This window comes from Pteropus medius, unplaced genomic scaffold, assembly GCF_902729225.1.
Source record: "Pteropus medius unplaced genomic scaffold, Ma_sr-lr_union100, whole genome shotgun sequence".
In the NCBI taxonomy this organism is placed as follows: domain Eukaryota; kingdom Metazoa; phylum Chordata; class Mammalia; order Chiroptera; family Pteropodidae; genus Pteropus; species Pteropus medius.
In genome coordinates this window covers 11,592,347-11,602,015 of record NW_024349803.1, presented here as the reverse complement: position 1 = coordinate 11,602,015, position 9,669 = coordinate 11,592,347, and the positions used below count along the sequence as shown (strand labels likewise).

General features: G+C 42.5%; 1 pseudogene; it reads right to left on the bottom strand.

Annotated features, from left to right (window-relative positions):
- Window positions 1-2,460: 2,460 nt before the first annotated feature.
- Window positions 2,461-2,579, bottom strand: LOC120582519 (uncharacterized; annotated as a pseudogene).
- Window positions 2,580-9,669: the final 7,090 nt, after the last annotated feature.

Below are 9,669 nucleotides of genomic sequence, written 5' to 3'. Positions count from 1 at the left end.
GAAAGACAGACAGTGAGCTGAGTCCCCAAATGAGGTTTTAGAGGCAACAACAAACAAACAACTCACACAGGGAACCCAGAGCTATTTCAGTGAAACGCACTTCCCTTCCAGGCTCCAAGACTCCAGACTCCATGGGCTAATGTCCTGGAATCAGGCTCAGGCTCAACATGTAATCAAGACTATAAAAAGGAAATCATCTTTGCCTACCAGTTTTAATTAAATCATGATTAACTAGAGCCCAAGACCAAGGAGAGCCACACGTGCCTTTTGCAGGTATGTTGTTGCTGTCACGGCAGAAACAAAGGTATGTCAGATGTGGTTCCCTGTCTAGAGATCCTAGATCTCCTCCTGCCAGTCGGGTTTTCAGTCCAACAAATAACAGGGAGGCACTGAGATTCCAGTCCCGGAATATTTCTGTAAGTACTCTCTCCCCAACTACGTCGAATCCAACTGCAAAGTGGGGTTTTAAGGAAACAAATGATCGCAGTCCTTCAAATCTGAAAATATCCAAGTGGCACATTGATGTGAGGCTTGTCATTGCATTTCTGCTTAAACCTTGGGTGTATTTCCACCTGGGATATTTGCTCAGGGATTGCTTGGGGGAAGATGGAAGCCTCTCTTGGCAGTGCTAAGGCGACAGAGTAGGATAGAATGGCGTGGGTGCTGAGAAAGCCCATGAGGCGACTCGACTCAATTCATGCCAAACCCTACCTCCGGATCGCATCTACTCCTGGTAGAAGAGAGATGGCTCCAGCTGGTGTGAAAACTCCAAATCTCACGCCTGTCCAAAGCCTAAAGAGGAAAACACGTTCCCATGGATGAGAAATGCACTTGAGAGAGGCATAGAATTTCACTTCTAATAAAAATAAAATTGGACTGCCACAGAGGGAAATAAAAGCAGACTCCTGAAAAGGGATGAATTTGGTAGTTCTGACTAATGGAAATGGTCCAATAGCTCTCATAGAATGGGGCACATATCTTGAAAAAACTGATAACTCCAAAAAGATGTGGGAATTATAGACAAGCTCTACTCCTGTGACCTGGATAGAGATCTCCAAATTAAACTGGTTAGATGTTGGCCATGCTTGGGGAAGTGTCTGATTTGACCATTCCTACCCAAGTCCTTGGTGGTAGGCAACTTGGAATCCATTCTATGTCCTCAGACTGTGATGTGCTTTGCAGGCCATTGGATGCCTCCATTTGCCAAATGCCTCCTAGCCAGGCTTGGCAGAGTACTCTTTGCCAAACACATTGCCAAGCTCTAGGCCCTCCGCCCTTCCGACTGTGGAGCCCTGCCTGGCCTTATGTTCAGGGCTCTATCCATGCCATTTGGCAGGTTAGAAACAAATGGAAGTACAAAAATTGGCAGTGTGGGCAGCTGGCTGTTTCCTCTTCCCAACAAAGAGGTTACGGCTAATGCAGGTCACTCCAAAGGAAGCTAAAAATGATATATATATATCAGAAATCTTCCCTCCTACTGGGACGTTTTTGCTTTTCAAAAGAAATTTAAAATTAAGAAGACTGAATCACAAGTATGTGTTACAGGAGGTAGTAAGATGACAATTGATTAGGTATTAAAGAGAGAATCACATCTCTGAAATTGCAGAGTGTTAGACTTACATACACAAAACTCCCCAAAGAATCTTGAGCTCCTAGGGAATTTAATTTCTTTAGCCTTTAAATACTCACCCATGGCAGCACAATTTACAATAGCCAAGGTATGGAAGCAACATAAATGCCCATCAACAGATGATTGGATAAAGAAATTATGGTTCATGTATTTACAATGGAATATTTCTCAACCATTAAAAAAAATGAAATCCTACCATTTGCAATGACATGGATGGACCTAGAGGTTATTATGCTGAGTGAAACAAGTCAGTGAGAGAAAGATAAATACCATATAATTTCACTTATATGTGGAATCTAAGGAACAAAGAGAACAAACTAATCAAAAACAGACTCACAAATATAGTGGACAATTTGGTGATGGACAGAGGGGAGAGGGGATGGAGGGCTGGGATGATGGGGTGAAGGGTTAAAGAAGTACAAATTAGTAGTTGATAGTTGGTCACGGGAATGGGGAGCATGGCATAGGGAACGCAGTTAGCATTAATATGATAGCTAGGTGGAGGGCCAGGGGAGGGAGGGAGCAATTTGGGGGATTGTTTTATGAACTATATGGATGTCTAACCAATGTACTGTACACTTGAAACTAATTTAAATAAATAAAATTTTTAAAAAATACTCACCCATGCACACATGCACACACAGAAACTATTTTTTCCAGGATATGAAAGCTTTATAAAAACTGAGAGTTGATTCACTAATGTAGAAATAAACATGACTCTACCCTGCTACTTTTCTTTTCTTTTTTTTTTAGGCAAGGAAACCCTTGGTTGACTTCACAGATTGCAAGGACCTTGTCAGCTTACAATCCCTTATTTTTCTATTTTTTTATGCCTATAGCACCTGGTCTTCCTCGGTGGTCTCCCATCCAAGTACTAACCAGGCCCAATCCTGCTTAGCTTTTGAGATCAGACGGGATCAGACTTATTCAGAGTAGCATGGCTGTAGACTATCCTGCTTCTTAACAGAGAACCACATGTGAAAATGGCTTCAGTAGGAAGAATAAAGGTTTTATGATGATTTGTTCTTGCAGGTTAATCTTCTGGGTCTCACAGGAGTTTACCCTACTTGGACTCTTACCCTACTTTTGAGGCAGAGCCTGTGGTCATCACATGCAAAATTCCCCTTCTGGGAATGGCTGGAACAACCCCCAGCAGATGGGCAGCAAACCGCAGGTTCCAGCTTATGGGATGATTCTCAGTTTAATTCAGCAAGTATTTATCAAGCTCCTTGCTGTGCCCCTGGCCTGAGCTAGGCTAAGCCCTGCACATAATAGAAGACAGAGAAAATCCACCCTCTCCCCCATCCTGAGTCAGGATGGTCCGATTGCTCCAGCTAGAGAGCAAGATGAGCCAGGTTACAAGAGATGCTCCCTGACCTCAGCAGGCTCAAGCTTTGGGATGTGTCAGCTTTTAGGGTGTGTTCCCACACGTTAGGACTACCTAGCATTCATCCAGAGTCCAAAGCAAGTTACATCATAGGCCCTTCAAAGAAGGGGAGTCAGACTTGTAGCTGGGGAAGAGGAGAGGGGAAGCTAAAAATACAATCAGTTGCCCGGCCATTGAAAGCCAAGCCAGCAAAGTCCCTGAACTCACCAACTCAGCCATGTTTCATTTCCAGAGGACAATCACTTTGCAGTGATAATGGCTCCAGGGATTTCGGCCCTCTTCATTGCCATAGTGGGTGATTTTATTTATGATAAAGATCTCAAGCTCCAGAGTATATATGTTTGGTATTAAATTCTGGCTCTGACACTTTAACTTCTAAACCTCCATTTCCTAACCTATAAAGGAGATTAATAATAATAATAATAATAATAATAATAATACCTTCTTGATAGGGATGATGTGAAGACCAATGAGATCATTTAAGTAAGCACACGAGAAGCGTTCAGTACATGTTGCCTATCATTTCATTCATTTTCTCAACAAATATATATATTAAGTGCCAACTAAATCTGTGTTGAGCATTGTGCTCTGGGCCTCACAGACATAAACCCAACAGAATCACTGTCCTGTGGGAACATATAAAGAGATGAGTAAAGAGAAGGCGGCAAATACTGTGAGAGAGGAAGTCAGGAGGCTGTTGGAACAGGAAAGAAGTTTCCTGACCCAGTCTGGGAATGGGCGAGTCTGATTCCTAATTCTCCTTAAAGGGAGCATAGAAACTAACTAGGTGAAGAGGAAGATGGGGAATCAGAAACACATGTCCAAAAGAGGACCTCATATAAGCAAAAGTAGGAAGGTGGTAAGCAAAGAAGACAGTGTTTGGATAGAAAAGACAATTTTTGAGGGCTGTGGAGCAGAGGGTGTGAGAGCTGGCAGGGCTTAGAACTTTATGAGAGAAAAAGAATGGCTTAGATGCTCTCCTGGGACAGAAGTGAGTCAGAAGGATCCTCACTCTAGAAGGGCCCCACTGGCATTGGTGTCAAGTCCCCACCAGAGAGAAGGGGCCTATGGAGGCTGACCAATAGGAATCCCTGTCAGTAATCTAGGCCAGAGGTCATTGGGGCTATAGTGAGGACAGTGGAATGCAGAAATAGTGAAGAAGTAGAACTGACAGAACTCAGATGTTGGTTTGATGTAGACTGGGAAGGGAGAAATCCAAGCCAGGCTTCTAGCTTGGGAAACTGAGTACATGATGGTGCCAGTGTCCGAATCAGAGGAAACCGGAGAAAGACAGTTTTTGGATGAGAGGGTAAGGAGCTTGGATCTGGGACAAGTTGTGTTGGGCTCTTTTAAAGGATCAGAGGTGGGTCAGTCATGAAGAAGGGTGAGGTGACCATGGTGACGGGGCGGGGGGGTGATGGGGCAAACAGAGCACTCAAGCAGGAAGGGCTGAAGTCAGGCTCCTCTCTAGACCCCTGTGGCATGCCTCCCTCTCTGCCTCCCTGCCTAGGTTCTAGCTATGGCTGCCTGAAGCAGTGTGCAAGCAGATGATTCTGGTGCCATAAAAACAACTTCTTCACTGGTCCTCTCCCTCCCCTTGCCCCTGTCTTTAAATGCATCTGCCTCCTCTCTGCAGACAAACTTTCTAAAAGACCACCAGTTTCCTTTCTTGCTTAATATGCTTCAACGCCTCCCCACTGCCATCACAATTCAAGCAAATCTCTTCAGCATGGTGGTTTAATAACTTTCTGCTCATATAACGTCTACATGGTTTTTGAGTAACCAAACAAACAAACAAAAAGGAACAAGGTAGTCAGCTACCTGGATATTTTAGAACAGGTAGAGATGATCTCAGAATCCTTTAATATCTTCAGTCTTTTTCAGTCTATTGGGCAATACCTTATTCCCAAATATTGCCAAGTACCAGAGTATTTTAGAATTTCAGGAATGAAAGGTTCTTAGACACCAGAGAATTCCCTACCTCGTGCAAGACCTTCCTGTTGTGGCCCCTGCCATAACTCTCTCCTACCTCCTCTCTTTTCATACCTGCTGCCATTCCTCGGAGAAATGCACATAAACTACAGGGCTCTGGTACCATCTTTTCTCATACCTCTGGATTTTACACAAGATTGTCTTCTTTTCCTCTGTCTCCAATGCCTTTTCATCCTCCTTTTCCCCAGACTAATTACTACTCATTATGTATAATTCATCTTAAAATTCACCTTCTTCAGAGCCTTCCAGAAACCTTCTCCAATGCCTCAGGCTGAATTAGGTGTCCCTCCTGTGCACTCCCACACATGGGCTTCCTTCCCTCTGTCTTACCGTGTCCCACACTGGTGTCCTCGCTGTCTCCTCCTCTGGGTGGTAAGTTCCTTAGGGCCAGAGGCCGTATCCTGTTCATCTTTATATCACTCTACTTAGCACCAATACCCAGCATGAGGCATCCCAGAATAGACAAACAAATTTCTTTCAAAACCCATGACTAAGTTTGCTTCCCTGTGATGAGGTTCATCTAGATGCCAGACAACTGCTCACCTCTTGCTTCCTTCAAAGTGTCAGTGAGGCCTGCAGTAGGGAGGGTTTCTCATTAACATACAAACGATGAGGTCATTATAGGAAGGAGTGTTTGCTACGGTGTGGTAAAAACGGGATTGTAAACTGAAATAAGTAGCCTTTGGGGAGTGGCACCTTACAGGCTCCATTATTTCAAGGAGCTAGAGGTAGAAAATGAATATAAAACAGTTAAGTCATCCCTCTTCCCCCCAAAAAATAAGTCCATGACTTTCCTTTTAGATCATGTCAGCATGGTTTTTAAACAACTGGGTAGAAAAGTAGAAAGTAAGCCCATTGCTCAGCTATATTAGACTGGGTAAGGATGGTCTCAGAACCCTCCAGCATCTTCAGTCTTTCATTCTGATGGGTGACACCCTGGGCACAGACAGCCCAATACGCAAGAAAGTCTTTCCTGGTATTTTAGACCCTGAAAAGAATCTGAAAGATGATATAAGCCGACAGCCTCATTTCAAATATCAAAAAAACTAATGTCCAAGCACACTTATAAGTCCTTGTGTTACCTGAGAGTGAGGTTTCCCTCTCACTGCTTTGTCCAGGTTCTTGATGTCTCAAACAAAGAACTGAGTAAGACTCTGAAAAATATAGCAGAAATGAGAAGCTTTATTAAAAGCGATAGTACACTTCTAGACCTGGAAGAGGGCCTGAGCAAGAGAAGCGTGGCTCAAAGGCCTCGTAACAAAGCCTTAAGGGTTTCTATCCCTATTCGCTGTGGGTGGATACTTTTCTTATAGGAGTGAGCTTCTTTGATTGACAACTTAGATTGACAGGACTCAGTGATTCATCATTTGCTTTCTGTGCATGTTAGTTCCCAGAATTCAGTCTGTTATAATGATATTAATAAACTTCTGGGCATATGCATCATATTATAATGATGGTATGAGGCTCAGGTGAATTGAAGGATATTCAAGTCTTTATTGCACAGGTGCCAGTGACTGACTGAAACTAGTACCTAATGTTCTACTCACTTGTTTCTTTCTAAGAGTTACTTTTAGCCCCAAAATGCCTTCTGGCTTGTTTAATTGTGGGAGGACTAGGGCGGACCCTTTCTAGAATAGAATAACCTCAGTTGTCTTTGCAGGCAGACCTGACACCCTTAACTAATTTTCCTGCCTAACTCTTTTTTAAGAGCCATGAACCCCTTTATTATTAGTATAGATGTTGAGGGACAGGAGGTCTCTTCTTCTGTATCTGCTTCCTGCTGAGAATGGTCGTAGTCCTTGCCTCTTGGGGTTTCATGGAGCTCTTTCTCTTTCTGCCTTAGTCAGGGCAGGGTCTTGGGTGTCCTGCCGAAGTGCTGCCTTAGTCCACAGATAAGGAAAGTATGATATGAACTTGTTATTTAAATCATATATCTATTAATTTTCTAGTATTGATTTTCCTATTAAGTAAGTAAAGGAAAACAGGCTTGGTTAATATAATTCTTAAAGAATTAAAAAGACCTTTGGGCTAAAAGTCCTCTCCCATCTCAGACTCTAAGAGCCCTGCCTGACCTAAAGCCATTTCTGGTTACAAAGGACCAATGATCCTTATCAATAGCCAGAGCACCTGAGTCACCAGTTTCAGGTTAATTATAGGGATTTGAAGGAGAGGGCCTTTTTCCCAAAGAAAGGGGGGAAGAAAAGACTTAACTAGGTTACCAAAAAAATTAAGAACTCTGCAAGTGATGGCCTATATCATTTCCTTGTGCAAAAAAGATTAAGAATTTTACAAGTGATGGCCCATATCACTTGTGTACTGCACGCTATTAGGTGCATGCCTAAAATATCAAGACACTGGAGAGTATTCCAAAAAGGTCAAAGGATTAAAACTACATTCTTCTAGGAGTTTTGAGCATAAGGTTCCTCCCTCCAGGAGCTCAAAGTCTGGTGAGGAAACAGATCATTTAAAAGGGAATTAATAATGAAAGTACAGAAAGCTGTGTGAGCACTGGCAGAAGGAGACAGTTACCCAGGACAGGAAATCAGCCCCAGCCTCTTACGGATGGAAATATATAAATGGAGACCTCAGCTATAAGTCAGCCAGGGGAAGAAGGTGAGGTGGGTGGGGTAGTACAGTGTTCTAGGCAAAAGAAACTGCACCTACAAAAGCCTTCAGGTAAGAGCCAATAGCAAATTTTGGAGATGGCGAATAGTTCAGAAAAACTGAGCCTTGAATCTGGGAACTGGGTGGGAAGCACTGAGAGGGGAAGCTGGAAAATGGAGCCAAGGCCAAAGTGTCTTGTATAGTCATAGTAATGCACAGCAATTTAGACCTTTTCCTGAGGTCAATGGGGAGAAATAGAAGGGGAAAGACATGAGCAGATATGCATTTTAAAGTGATTATTAACTCTGGCTGCAGGATGGAGAAAGGACAGAATAACCAATAGGAAGCTAGGCAAGAGATGAACTGCAAAAAGGGCAGCAGGAATGGAAAAGGAAAGGGGAAGGATGTGAGAAATATTTCAAAGGTAAACATGCGAGTTCTTGGTTATTGATTGATGTGGGAGGTTAGGAAGAGGGAGAAATCAAGGGTGATATCAGGTTCTGATTCGGGTGACTGGGTGATACCATTCACTGAATGGAGAACACTCAAGAGGAGGCACCTGTGTGGGGGCAGAGACAGAGGAAGAACTGTCATTTATTCAGCACTTACTATATGCCAGGCATTAAGATCAATGCCCTCCATGTTATTACCTCATTTAGTCCTCATTACATCATTATAAATTAGGTAATATCATTGTGCCTGATTTACAAATAAGATACTAAGGCACAGAGATATTAAGTGATTCTGTTCCAATATCTCACAATTCATGAGTGGCTGAGCCAAGACTCAGACATAAGATTAGGTAGAAATCAACAATATTGTTAAGTTCGAATTGCTAATTAGACATCCAAATGGAGCTATTGGATAGGTAGTCAGAGTATAGATTTCAGTATAGTCCACCTGGTATCCTGGAAGTGATACCTTTCAAGTGAAGAAAGAGTTTCAGGAAAGAGGGAGTGAGTGGCAATGCAAATGCTGCTGAGAGATGAAGATGAAGCCTGAGACTCGATCATTGGGTTTGGCAACATGGAGGATATTGATCTCAACAAGAGTGAATATGTAAAGCGGTGAAGGCAAAAGCTATTTGGAGTGGGCTCAAAAAAAACTGGAGGTGAGATAGTGGAAACAGTGAATATATACTCTTTCAAAGAGCTTTGCTATGAAGGGGAATAAAGAAATAGGGCAGTAGGTAGGAATATGGGATCAAGGAAGGTTTGGTTGCTAAGACTGCGGCATGCTTGTATGCTGATATGAATGAATTGACTGAAAAGGGAATTTTGATATCATAAGAAAGAGGGAGTGGAAAACTAGAGGAGAAAAGCTCCTGAAAAAGGCAGTATAAAGTGGAATGGTTGGCCTTAGGAGCAGGGGTGTGTGTCCAGTGTCAAAACGGAGAAGGCAAAGCATTTGCACACAAATGCAGGTAGGTTGATGGATGTTCTGGTGGGAAATTAAGGCAGTTTCCTTCTTATTTCTTCTATTTTATCAGTGAAAGAAGCAAGATTACCAAGATGAGAGTCAGGAGATGCTGGAAGTTTGAGAAAAGAGAAGTTTAAAACGGTTTTCTAAATCTGGGGACTCACTCAAGATCTGTGACGATAAATTTGAAATGAGACCTAATGTTTTTTTCCAGTCATGTTTAACTTCTTAAATGCAGGTGTAAAGTAGGTGAAAATTAGCTTTAACTAACAAGATTTGAGTTTTGTTTTGTTTTGTTTTTTGTTTTTCCAGGAAAGTACAGTGAAAGGAAACAGAAGCAATCGTATATTAAGAGAGTAAATACTAATGTCATATAAGTCTGAAAATAATGAAAATTGGTAATAAAAATGTGTCAGGACTCAAGGTTAGAATCCCAGAGTTCATGAATTGCTAGAGTGAAGGAAACGGATTAGAAAGCTGGCAGCAGTCAGGGTTTGCTATGCTTTAAAACTTTGCGGTTGCAGTAATGACTAATGTCAAGGTCTTAGGTGTGCTCATGGGAGAGGGTGACTTAGGTGGCATGGAGAAAGATATCACTGGAGATGAGGCAGTTAAGTAACCGAGAGGGTCGGGAAGT